This window comes from Schistocerca nitens, chromosome 10, assembly GCF_023898315.1.
Source record: "Schistocerca nitens isolate TAMUIC-IGC-003100 chromosome 10, iqSchNite1.1, whole genome shotgun sequence".
NCBI lineage: Eukaryota > Metazoa > Arthropoda > Insecta > Orthoptera > Acrididae > Schistocerca > Schistocerca nitens.
The window spans coordinates 170,427,394-170,440,058 of NC_064623.1; the positions used below are offsets into that span (position 1 = coordinate 170,427,394).

Sequence of the window (12,665 nt, forward strand, 5' to 3'; positions counted from 1 at the left end):
ATTGCTACAAGTTCCTGACACCCGATGAGAAAGTCAAACGCTTTGAATTTTCGGCGCGGTTGCAACAGCTCATGGAAGAGGATGCGTTCAGTGCGAAACTTGTTTTCACAGTGCGAAACTTGTTTTCAGTGATGAAGCAACATTTTTTTTTAATGGTGAAGTGAACAGACACAATGTGCGAATCTGGGCGGTAGAGAGTCCTCACGCATTCGTGCAGCAAATTCGCAATTCACCAAAAGTTTACGTGTTTTGTGCAATCTCACAGTTTAAAGTTTACGGCCCCTTTTTCTTCTGCGAAAAAAACGTTACAGGCCACGTTTATCTGGACATGCTGAAAAATTGGCTCATGCCACAACTGGAGACCGACAGCGCCGACTTCATCTTTCAACAGGATGGTGCTCCACCGCACTTCCATCATGATGTTCGGCATTTCTTAAACAGGAGATTGGAAAACCGATGGATCGGTTGTGGTGGAGATCATGATCAGCAGTTCATGTCATGGCCTCCACGCTCTCCCGACTTAACCCCATGCGATTTCTTTCTGTGGAGTTATGTGAAAGATTCAGTGTTTAAACCTCCTCTACCAAGAAACGTGCCAGAACTGCGAGCTCGCATCAACGATGCTTTCGAACTCATTGATGGGGACATGCTACGCCGACTGTGGGAGGAACTTGATTATCGGCTTGATGTCTGCCGAATCACTAAAGGGGCACATATCGAACATTTGTGAATGCCTAAAAAAACTTTTTGAGTTTTTGTATGTGTGTGCAAAGCATTGTGAAAATATCTCAAATAATAAAGTTATTGTAGAGCTGTGAAATCGCTTCAATCATTTGTAATAACCCTGTATTTTATGTGTTTAAAGTGACCCCCATTGGCAGCCAAATAACATCGATGCTGTTGACCTGTTTACTGAACTAGGGCTGTCAGTGTCGATGGTGCGATAGCCGCACAGGATGCCTCAATGCTTTGTTGTAGCTCATTCAGTGTAGTTGGCTTCTGCTGATAAACTTAACTTTTAAGTTGCCTCATAGGTAGAAGTCAAGAGGTGTAAGGTCTGTAGACTGCAGTGGGTAGTCAACAGCCTCTGTTTGAACTATCTGTTGTCCACTTAGATTTTCAACCAAGTGGGCTGTGACATCTGGGTTTGAGGTGGAGTACCATCTTGTTGTAGGTAAAATCTTTCATTCCCAAACACCTCTCGGATGTCAGGTAAAATCGATGTTTGCAGCACATGAAAATACGTCTCACCAGTAACAGCACCTTTAACGAAGAATTGGCCAATCAAACTGTGCGTTTACAGACTACAGCAGACATTAACACCCGGTAAATTAACGTGTTTGTCCATGTGAGTGTGAGGATTTTCAGGACCCCAGTACATGCAGTTGTGATGGGTTACTGCACCAGTCAGCTTGAATTGCACCTCGCCAACAGATAACCGTCTCTGCAAACTGTTCACCCTTCACGAAACATGCATTCAAATCGCTCACAGTACTCCATCCTTCAACCTGGGTTGTCCTTGTTCATAGTCTTCAGCAATCCTGGAATGTACACTTTCCTCTTTGCAGTCTTCAGAATTTGTTACACACTTGCATGTACACCCTGCTTCTCAGATTTTTAGGGTGACCTAGTAAAATGTTGCAACACAGCTACGCTGCAAGCTGGTCATTTTGATGATTTTGGTTGGCCAGACCTTTCCTGGTACATATTCTGATCAGTGCTGTTGGCTTCATATTTATTCCAAATATGATAAATTGCTGAATGGGTTGGTAGTTGAATTCTGTAAACATTACGCCATTACCATTGTCCCTCCCTCATGTTTTCGTTTTCCAGTACCACTTCAAAACAGCCTTGCATTGCTCAGATGACAATCTTACTTCCTTCAGTGCTGGACTATCATGTGCTGGAAAATGAGTGCCAAGAACTGTTGAGGAAACAATGTATGTTGTTACCATGCAAAATTGCAACAATATGCCATTTTGTTCCAAAGATATTAACTATCAATGTGTATTTACATTTTTTTGAACTCCTGTGTGTCTCTGCTATTAATCCTATTTTGTAACTGGTCCAGTGCGATGAGCAAGCAAAACTAAAAAATCTGTCAATGAGTGTTTTGTAAGCAACTTCTTTTATGGGTGAGTTGTATTTTCTTAGGTTCAGCTGGTAACCCAAAAAGATTTCATCAGTGGTTTTATGAGGTAATTCCACTTGATGCTGGTGATGCTTGTTTCTACATTCATCTCTTACATATGTATCTCTGTTGATGCAAGAGCTAAGAGGATTGACGAGTCATGGAAATTACGTACCATCATATGTAGAAAACTTCATTTTGCTGTCTCGAACCATTCATGGAACTCACTTTTTATATAATGAACAGCACACCCCCTAGTTTTACAGTCACTAAGGGTGTGAATGATGGTACCTTTACAAATGATGATGTTGCCTTTTTGAACAAGGCGTATTGAGTTCTATCTGCTAGAAAGTCCTGGATCCAATTGCAGAGATGGCCTGTCTTCCATTAATTCTGTATTTTATTCACTAAGCAATGTTGGGAACAGTATCAAATGCCTTTGGGAAGCAAACAACACATATACCTTGGTGCCATATCTGCTCAGCCTTCTGAATGTTATGGACAAACACAATGAACTGAGTGAGACCTTGTTTCTCCCAGCATATACAAAGTTCAAATAATTTACGGGAATGCAGCCGGGTGATGTTGTCGATTACTGCTGATATTACAAGAAGTACACACCCTGTCAGTTTCAAGGCAAAACTGCAGCAAGTAAGCATTGTCTAAGGAAATTTAAAATCTTAGTTTGCAGAGCAATTCTGGAAGGATCAGACACACACACACACACACACACACACACACACACACACACACACACACACACACACACACACACCGCTCTCTCTCTCTCTCTCTCTCTCTCTAAACACAAGCAAAGTTAATAACCAATGGGTGAGGTGGCATTAATGCTGTCCCTCTGTTTTTTGAAAAGGGAAAGAATAGTGTTCTATGCAGAATTTAACCAAAAGCCTCCATCATTACTTGCTCATTTAATTTCACCTGCTATCTTATTAACACTTTCCCAATAGCTGGAAGTGCATGCCAGAATCTCAATGTTGTTGTATTCCTAGGATGATCAATGCCAAGACAGTGTTCTACAAAAGCAGTTTCGCTCAGCTGTTGTAAGCATGAGGTTGGTTTTTTTTTTTTTTTTTTTTTTTTTTTTTTTTTTTTTTTTTTTTTTTTTTTTTTTTTTTGGGGGGGGGGGGGGGAGAGACCAAACAGCGAGGTCATCGGATTAGGAGGATGGGGAAGGAAGTTGGCCTTGCCCTCTCAAATGAACCGTCGTGGCATTTACCTGGAGTGATTTAAGGAAATCACGGAACACCTAAATCAGGATGGCCAGGCACGGGATTGAACCGTCATCCTCCCGAATGCGAGCCCGGTGTGTTAACCTCTGCACCACCTCATTCACTTTGTAAGAATGTGTGATGCTTATGCTCAGTATGCCAGTCCTAATAGTGTAACCAGTATGTGACATACCACACATACAAGGAATATGACAGACACCCAATTCTGTTGGAAATTCTCCCTGCATATTATCATCACTCACGCGGTACATGGTTGATCAGTAGCACAATGCACTCCGATCTGTCTTTCACTATAACCAATCTGATGAAAGGTGACCTCAAGATGGGCTAACTCAGCTGACAAACTCTCCGGGTCTGAGATGAAGTGGGGCCTTTGAATTGAGGTACAAAGTACCCACTTCACACTGCGCTGGATGTTGACAACCATCAGCCTGTAGATACAAGCAGTGTCAGTAGGCTTCCCATAAATGAAATTTCCCGATGTACCAACCTCCAGACCAACACATCAAGGGAGGGAAAGTATTCATCCTTTTCCCCTCAATCATGAAATGAATATTCAGATGGGCTGAATTCAAGTATTTTTAAAATTCTGACTGCCACACAACAAAAGTGTCATGTATATATCTGAAAAAACACATAGGTTTCAAGGTCGCCAACTCCAAGGCACGTTCCTTGAAACCTTCCATAAACAAATTGGCGATAGAGGCTTCCCATCAAAACTCTTATCTGTCTACTCATAGTGCTGGTCATAGAATAAAAAGTAAGTAGAAGTGAACACATGTCGAAATGGGTTCATTAATTTGACACTAAAGCTAACTTCAATCAACTGTAACAAAGCAGACAAAAGAATACAAGTGAAGAGACAGACCACATCAAAACTCACTAGAATATCACAATCATTCAAATACATTCCCTCTAATTGACATAAGAATTCCACCGAGCTCATAATGTGACACTTACACTGACCTACTAGTGTTCTCAGCAGGTGCTTTGTTACATGATATGTCATAGCACCAATATTACTTACAGTCGGCATAAGAGAAACCCTTTCCTTGTGGCTCTTCAGAAGGCCATATAACCTAGGGGAAACTTCACAGTAAGAGCTGATTGTATGTATTGTATTGTATGTTAACCAGGGACCTAGAAACGACAGAGAGGCTCCGTCCCCGCCGCAGCCGCAGTGGTCCACAACCCCACGATGACTACCGCAGTCCACTTCACCCCTCCGCCACCCCACAGCGAACCCAGGGTTATTGTGCGGTTTGGCCCCCAGTGGACCCCCCAGGGAACGTCTCACACCAGACGGTTGTAACCCCTATGTTTTCGTGTTAGAGTAATGGTGGTGTACGCGTACGTGGAGAACTTGTTTGTGCAGCAATTGCCAACTTAGTGTAACTGAGGTGGAATAAGGGGAACCAGCCCGCATTTGCCGAGGCAGATGGAAAACCGCCTAAAAACCATCCACAGACTGGCCGGTTCACCGGACCTCGACACAAATCTGCCGGGCGGATTCGTGCCGGGGACCAGGCGCTCCTACCCGCCCGGAAAGCCGTGCGTTAGACTGCACGGCCAACCGGGCGGGGAGTAAGAGCTGATAGTCTCCTACAACAAGGAACATTCTTCTTTCTCTCAACAATTTGTTTGGGGTCAGCACTGACCTTGTTATACACTGAATTAGATAGTAAACAGTGCATCTTTCGAACATAAACCTGCTTTTCCAAAACAAGTGTAGCATTTCCTTTTCTGCAGGTAAAATAACAAAGTATGGATCAGTTGTAAGTGAAGCATCCCTCTGCTGCTGTTAAATTCTCTGGATGGACGTACCTCAGTCAACATATGACATGCCTCCCTCCTAGTCTCCTCTGAAACATCGGGAGGTAGTTAAAAACAGCCTGTTCAAAAGAACTAATAAAATCAAACATTGGCAAACGCTTGGGAATCAGCACAAAATTTAAATCAGTACCTAATGTGGATAAAGCTGTGTCGTCAGAAGCTTTCTCGGCGAGATCTATTACAGGATGTCAATTTGTAGTATTAGACTGTGAGCTATTGAAACATTCAGACTTTGCCAAATGCTAAGCAGTTAAAGAATGAAAATTTTAATCAGACTATGACGCTGAAACATTGTCCAGCCAATCCCAAGAAAAAGCTGAAATTTTAGAATCTATCAACAAATGAAACCAAAACAATTCTTTGGAAAGAAAAGCTGACTGTTGATGAGTGTAATGGATCATCTCATGAACAAGAGCTAGGCCAACATGTTGTGCAATATGGTGCACAGCTTTGCCCAATGTTGGAACATTATTTTAACTGAGGTTTTCCATTCCGTTGTACAATCTTTACTTGCTGCATTTTTCTTTCAAAATGACAAGGTGTGGTCCTATTGCAATATTGGCAGTTTTTGATCATGTTACTTGGCTGCATTCTTGTAAGTTATGTGAACACAGTGAATAGTGTTTCCCAAGACCTCTGTTGGCAGAATCCATATTGACTCTATACAGGGTAAACCTGAAATGCTGTAAAAAAATTTCTGAGATTGTTCAGAGATATTTTATGTATATTTTGATATAAGGGACTTGTCCTTGTTTATCCTTGTATCTGTATTGCACTGAATATGCCCAACAGTTCAGATGTTGACAGTATGTTCTGTGGATCTTGTTTGGAAACAGATTTGTTCCATTCACTCACAGTACTTCAAGGCAGATGGGAGAAAGAGGGGACAGTAGGGGTGGTGGCTTCAAGACCTCGTTCAGCAGTCGTGGTGCCAGTGTCCTCGATTAAATTCCAAACACCTATGCAGTGTCTCATTAAGTGAGGACATGTGACACTGTTGATGGTGATCCACCCATCAGAAGAGGATGTTAAGCTCAGCGGTTCCCATGGTGCTGTTCAGCTATTCGAGAGGAATTGGTTGTGTGTTGGTAGTGGGCTTCACAGTCTCCCTCCTGCCATCATCATCCAACACATACATGACACCACACTATACACAAACCCATTACAGTGACCTACACTTAACAGTTACACTTAAACAACATGTAACACTCACACAGGAAAGGTCCCTACCAGTGTGAAGGATAGAAAACAACTACCTTTCCAATTCAAGTGGCCGAATATTCCCTTTGGGTCTCCCAGACATTCGTGCTGTATGATTTTACTTGCTGTTGACAACAGTAATGCAAAGTTAACTTTCCACTCTTGGGCTTGTGTTCTCTTTAGCCTGGTCCTGTGTCTGGCAGTGTTTGTTCTACAGAACCTCTCCGTCCGAATGGGCCTTGTTAGGCCCAATGGTACTGAGCAGCTGCCTTGTCATCCTCAGCCCACAGGTGTCACTGGATGCAGATACGGAGGGGCATGTGGTCAGCACACCGCTCTCCCGGCCGTATGTAAGTTTACAAGACCGGAGCCACTACGTCTCAATCGAGTAGCTCCTCAGTTTGTTTCAAAAAGTCCGAGTGCACCCCGCTTGCCAACAGTGCTCGGCAGACCGGATGGACACCCATCCAAGTGCTAGCCCAGCCCGACAGCACTTAATTTCGGTGATCCGACAGGAACTGGCATTACCACTGCGGTAAGGCCGTTGGCTTGTTGTACTGAAGGTGGACAAAAATACTCATATAAAAAAAAGTTTTGTATCAACCTGGTTCCCAGAACTTCTGAAGTTAGACTTTGACTGTGGATATTGTATCAGAGACACAGTTGACTATTCAGAGATGTCACCAAACCCGCCCAAAGATGTAAACAACCAAGCACGAGCAGCACCTATTAGATGGAGGGGGTCCGACAGCCGATCACTTCCAGTGATTCCACCAGGAAGGTGGTACACGGCTCGTGTTGTCTGTAGTTCAACCGTGCCTATACAGTGATTACCATGATTCGATCACATCCACATTGTTGCTTTGTGCCAGGAAGGGCTCTCAACAAGGGAAGTGTTCAGGCATCTCGGAGTGAACCAATGCAATGTTGTTCGGACATGGAGGAGATACAGAGAGACAGGAACTGTCAACTACATGCCTCACCCAGGCCGCCCAAGGGCTACTACTGCAGAGGATGACCACTACCTACGGATTATGGCTCGGAGGAACCCTGACAGCAATGCCACCATGTTGAATAATGTTTTTTGTGCAGTCAAAGGATGTTGTGTTGTGACTCAAATGGTGCGCAATAGACTGCATGATGGGCAACTTCACTCCTGACGTCCATGGCGAGGTTCATCTTTGCAACCACAACACCATGCAGCGTGGTACAGATGGGCCCAACAACATGCCGAATGGACCACTCAGGATTGGCATCACGTTCATTCCACCAATGAGTGTCACGAATGCCTTCAACCAGACAATTGTCAGAGATGTGTTCGGAGGCAATCCAGTCAGGCTGAACGCCTTAGACACACTGTCCAGTGACTGCAGCAAGGTGGAGGTTCCCTGCAGTTTTGGGGTGGCATTATGTGGGGCTGACGTATGCCGCTGGTGGTAATGGCTGTACAATATGTGAATGCCGTCCTACGACTGATAGTGCAACCATAATGGTAAAACATTGGTGAGGCATTTGTCTTCGTGGACGACAATTTGCGCCCCCGTCGTGCACATCTTGTGAATGATTTCCTTCAGGATAATGACATCGCTCGAATGGAGTGGCCAGTATGTTCTCCAGACATGAAACCTGTCAAACATGACTGCGATAGATTGAAAAGGGCTGCTTATGGTCGACGTGACCCACCAACCACTCTGAGGGATCTACGTCAAATCACCATTGAGGAGTGGGACAATCTGGACCAAGAGTGCCTTGATAACTTGTGGATAGTATGCCACGATGACTACAGGCATGCATCAGTGCAAGAGGATGTGCTACTGGGTATTAGACCTACCGGTGTGTACAGCAATGTGGGCCACCACCTCTGAAGGTCTTGCTGTATGGTGGTACAACATGCAATGTGTGATTTTCGTGAGCAGTAGAAACGGCGGAAATGATGTTTATGTTGACCTCTATTCCAATTTCATATTCATGTTATGGAACTCTCGGAACTGAGGTGAGGCAAAACTTATTTTGATGTGTGTATGGAAACATCAAGAACACAACACATTACACACCTAATATGGTGTAGTAAAAGCATTGACATTTGAAACAGCTTCCTGTCATCACAGAATGGATAAATACAGCTCCTGTGTGTTTTCAAGGGGATCTCATATGATTTGCCTTGCAAAATAGTGACAAGTTCAGGGAACAATGAGCATGCACCATTCTCTCCAAAGTAAACCGCAAAGGCTCAGTGATGCTGGTGGCTGTGGTGACCAGGGAGAGGTGAAAATTCAACCTCGTGCTCACGGAACCAGCCTCGAATGATGTGAGCAGCGTGAATAGGAGCTCTGTCATCTCGGAACACGGCTGGCCATTGGGAAACAAATTCTGTACCGTGGGATGGACCTGATTAAGTGGTCTTATAATCCTTGGCAGTAACACTACCACACAAAGTAACTGTGGGGCCCATGGAATAGCATGATAAGACTGCCAAAATCATCGCTGAATTACTCTTGGGATGTAAATGAAGCCTGAAGATTGATTCAATGTCTTTTCATAATTGATCGATCTTCACATACAATGTTCAGCATTTTTCTGTAGCATCATATTCAGATGGTCCTACTTATTTGCAATGAAAATAATCAGAAAAGTTGCAGTTTGAAACCCCTGTATTCAGTATACACTGGCTGTAAGACGTGAGGAACACTTTCTGTAGCCTTAAGACCACCCTGTGCAAAATAATTTAGCCACCAGCATCACTGAGCCTTTGTGGACTACTTTGGAGAGAATGGTGCATGATCACTCTAACCTTGAAATCTATCTATAATGCCCATCACAAGAGGTCATGGGAACAGATGATTTGTAAAGCTAATGATGTAATGATGCTTTTTGTTTCATTCATGGGAGAAATAGTAAGTATGACATGTCACAACTTCCTTAACATACTGGGTGCTAGAGTGTGATCAAATATAATTTTTGAAGAAACTTCATTTGCATGGGAAAGAACATATAAACACCTAATAAGTAATATAACACTGATCTTTCTTTTTATGCTTTGGCCACATCTTCACATTTCTTATATATATTGCAGGAGTCTGGAAGCAAGTAAACAGCAAGTAAAGTGTCAGCTTCTTGGCTTCACTACATGTCTGTCAGTCATCACATCCTGCAGGGTGTTCAAAAAGTCTCTCTGCAGTGCAGTACGATTGTTAGCTGCCCGTATGCCTGCCTGAGTTTTTCAACAAAACAATCAATGCACAATGATACTGCAGTGATATTCTGTACCCATTCATAGGAGAACTTGTGTTAAGTGAAATACTGAATGGTTATTTTCAACAAGATTGTGCAACTGCACATCCAGCTTGTGTTTCAATGTCACTGCTTGCTGAATTTTTTGGTGATTGCATAATTTCACAGGGACTTTGGCCTCCAAGATCGCTTGACCTAACACCACCTGACTTTTTCTTCTGGGGTGTATCGGAAGCAAATGTCTATAAAAACTGCCCAAAATCCATTGATGAAGCAAAAACTTCAATATATGCTTTCAACACTTCTGATACAGAAGAAATGTTACAGCTTGGGTTTGGAAACATGATTAGACGAATTGAATTGTGTATTCAACAACAGGGGGGACACTTTCTACATTTATTGTGAAAATTTGTAAGTAAAAATGAATATTCAATAAATTAATAACTTGTATTTCACCGAGTTTCATTTCGGTATATTCACTGCGGCATACGGCACGCGCGGCTGACAATGATACGGCACTACAGAGAGACTTTTTGAACACCCCATAGGATCCACCTTTACATTTGTTGGCTATGCCAACTGACAACTATATTTTTACCTTCCAAACTAACTTAAACATCCGGATATGCTACAGGTGTGTCTGTCATCACTCCGCAGTTTTGCTTTTGAGAGAGAATTGTTAAAAATAGTTCATCTAGGACAGTGCAAAGTGCTGTATATATCAATATGAGAAACTCCTGTAAGCAGCAGAAACAGAAACCGAAGAAAGGACTGTTCACAAAATATAATTAAGCTGTATAATTTTGTCACCACAAGCTAGACTTGTATTCTGGATGATACAATTTAAAAAAACAGCTGTTAATTGGGTACCACTTACTATCCTCTCAATGACTGCTTCTAACGTGATATGGAGATGCACTGCCAGCACCTGCACTATGTTATGAAAAAGTACTGTGAACAGCCCTTTGTAAAGTTTAGATATTATTTGTTTGCTACTGTTTCACTTGCATTACTTAAAAGCAGTACTGTAAAATTTGTAAAAGGGAATGAAACAGCTATACAGCAGAATATCTACACGCCAAAAGGTGCCAGGAGAAAACGCGTATAAAAGGTATTACGTATGCAGGCTTTCGGAGCCAGTGGCTCCTTCTTCTGGCAGAGGAGTTGAAAGAGAAGGAAGAGAGGTGAGTTTTAGGAAAAGGGGTAGAGTTCAGAGAGGTCACCCATAAACCTGGGTCAGGGGAGACTTACCAGACAGGATGTGAGAAGGAAAGACTGATTATTGGGGACTGCACCGGCTGAGATTTGAAAACATGGGAGCTTAAAGGTGGAAAGGTGGTGGTAATATGCAAGAAAGAGAATACAGCCAAAACATCGTGCAAGAGTTAATGAGAGAAAAAAGCTAAGTGCATTGTATGTGAGAGCAGGTGGCAGAAAATAGACAGGTCAGAAAAGGAAAGATGTAGAAAACTAAAAGGGAGTGAAGAAAGGAATAGTTACTGTGAAGAAACGCTGAAAACAAAGAAACTAGCGTAACTTAAGGCCGGGTAGGTGGCAAGAAACAAAGACATGTTGTAGTGCCAGTTGCTACCTATGGACTTCTGAGAAATTGTTGTCTGGGGGAAGAATCCTGATGGCACATGTGCTGAAATAGGCATGAAGGTCATTACTGTCATGTTGTAGAGCATGCTGTGCAACAGGATATTGTGTGTTGCCAGTGTACACCCTCTGCATATGCCCATTCATCTCAACTGATAATCTTGGCAGTAGTCATACCAATGGAAAAGGCCGAACAGCATTTAGATAAGAGCTGATATATAACATGTATCGTTTCACAGGTGGCTCATCATTTGATAGTATATGTTTGGCTAATTACAGGGCTTGTTATAGGTAGTGGTGGGGGTGTGTGTGTCCAGTGAAGCCTGAGTGAGAATGGTGGTGTATTGCTATAAAGAGTCTGCATCTGAACAAATACATTAGCCTTGAATGCCAAGGCTGTATGGGAGGCAACTTTTGACATGGAAAGGATGGCAACTGTCAAGATGTAAGTACTGTTGCTTATTAGTAGGTTTAATGTGAAAAAAAAAGTGAGTAGCTGGCCTTTGGTGAGGATGAGATCAACATAAAGGAAAATGACATGGGATTTGGATAAAGAGCAGGCAAAATTTAATTGGGGGAATGTATTTAGAGATTCCAGGAGTTTTAACAGTCAGCCTCACCAGAGTCCAAAGGGCGAAATGTCTCACTGTGAGGCTGACCTGTTAAAACTCCTGGACTCTCTAAATACATTCTCCCAATTAAATTTCATGTAATCCTCTTACAAATCCCACACCACTTTTCTTTTCACCAAAGCTTTTTGCTGGATTATCCACCAACCTAGTTCAAAAGCAGATTTCCCAGGCCACCACATCCAATACTGATACAGTTGATGCCTCCAAAAAACAGCTTCACAGCACACCACTGGTCACTTAGTATTAATCAGCTACCTTGACAAGGGCACAACTTTCTAAAATCATGCCCTGAAATGAGATCCATTCTGTCCGACATTTTGCACACCACACCTAGAATAGCTTTTTGTTGCCCTCCCAATCTTAGCAATATCCTTGTCAGTCCCTATTCTCTTTCTACCACCCTACCCTATGGCTCCTACCCCTGTGATCATTCCCACTGCCAAACTTGTGCTATACACCCTCCTACCATCACCTATAGCAGCCCTGTAACTGGCAAAACATATTCTGTCAAAGGGAGAGCCACCTGTGAAATGACACATGCCGTGTACCAGCTGTTACGTAAACACTGTTCGGCTCTTTACATTGGTGAGCCCACTGTAAAGTTATCAGTTAGGATAAATAGGCATAGGCAGAGGGTGTAGACTGCCGACACTCAATATCCTGTTGCAGAGCGTGCTATACACTGTGACAGTTGTGAGCTCGGTTCCTGTTTCATCACACGGGACATCTGTATTCTTTCCCCAGATACCAGCTTTTCAGAACTACTTAGGTGGGAACTGGCACTACACC

General features: G+C 42.9%; 1 protein-coding gene across 3 annotated transcripts in view; it reads left to right on the top strand.

Annotated features, from left to right (window-relative positions):
• LOC126210111 (uncharacterized) overlaps positions 1-12,665 on the top strand; it is a 136,153-nt gene that overhangs the window by 43,831 nt on the left and 79,657 nt on the right. The gene's annotated exons all lie outside the window — the stretch shown is intronic.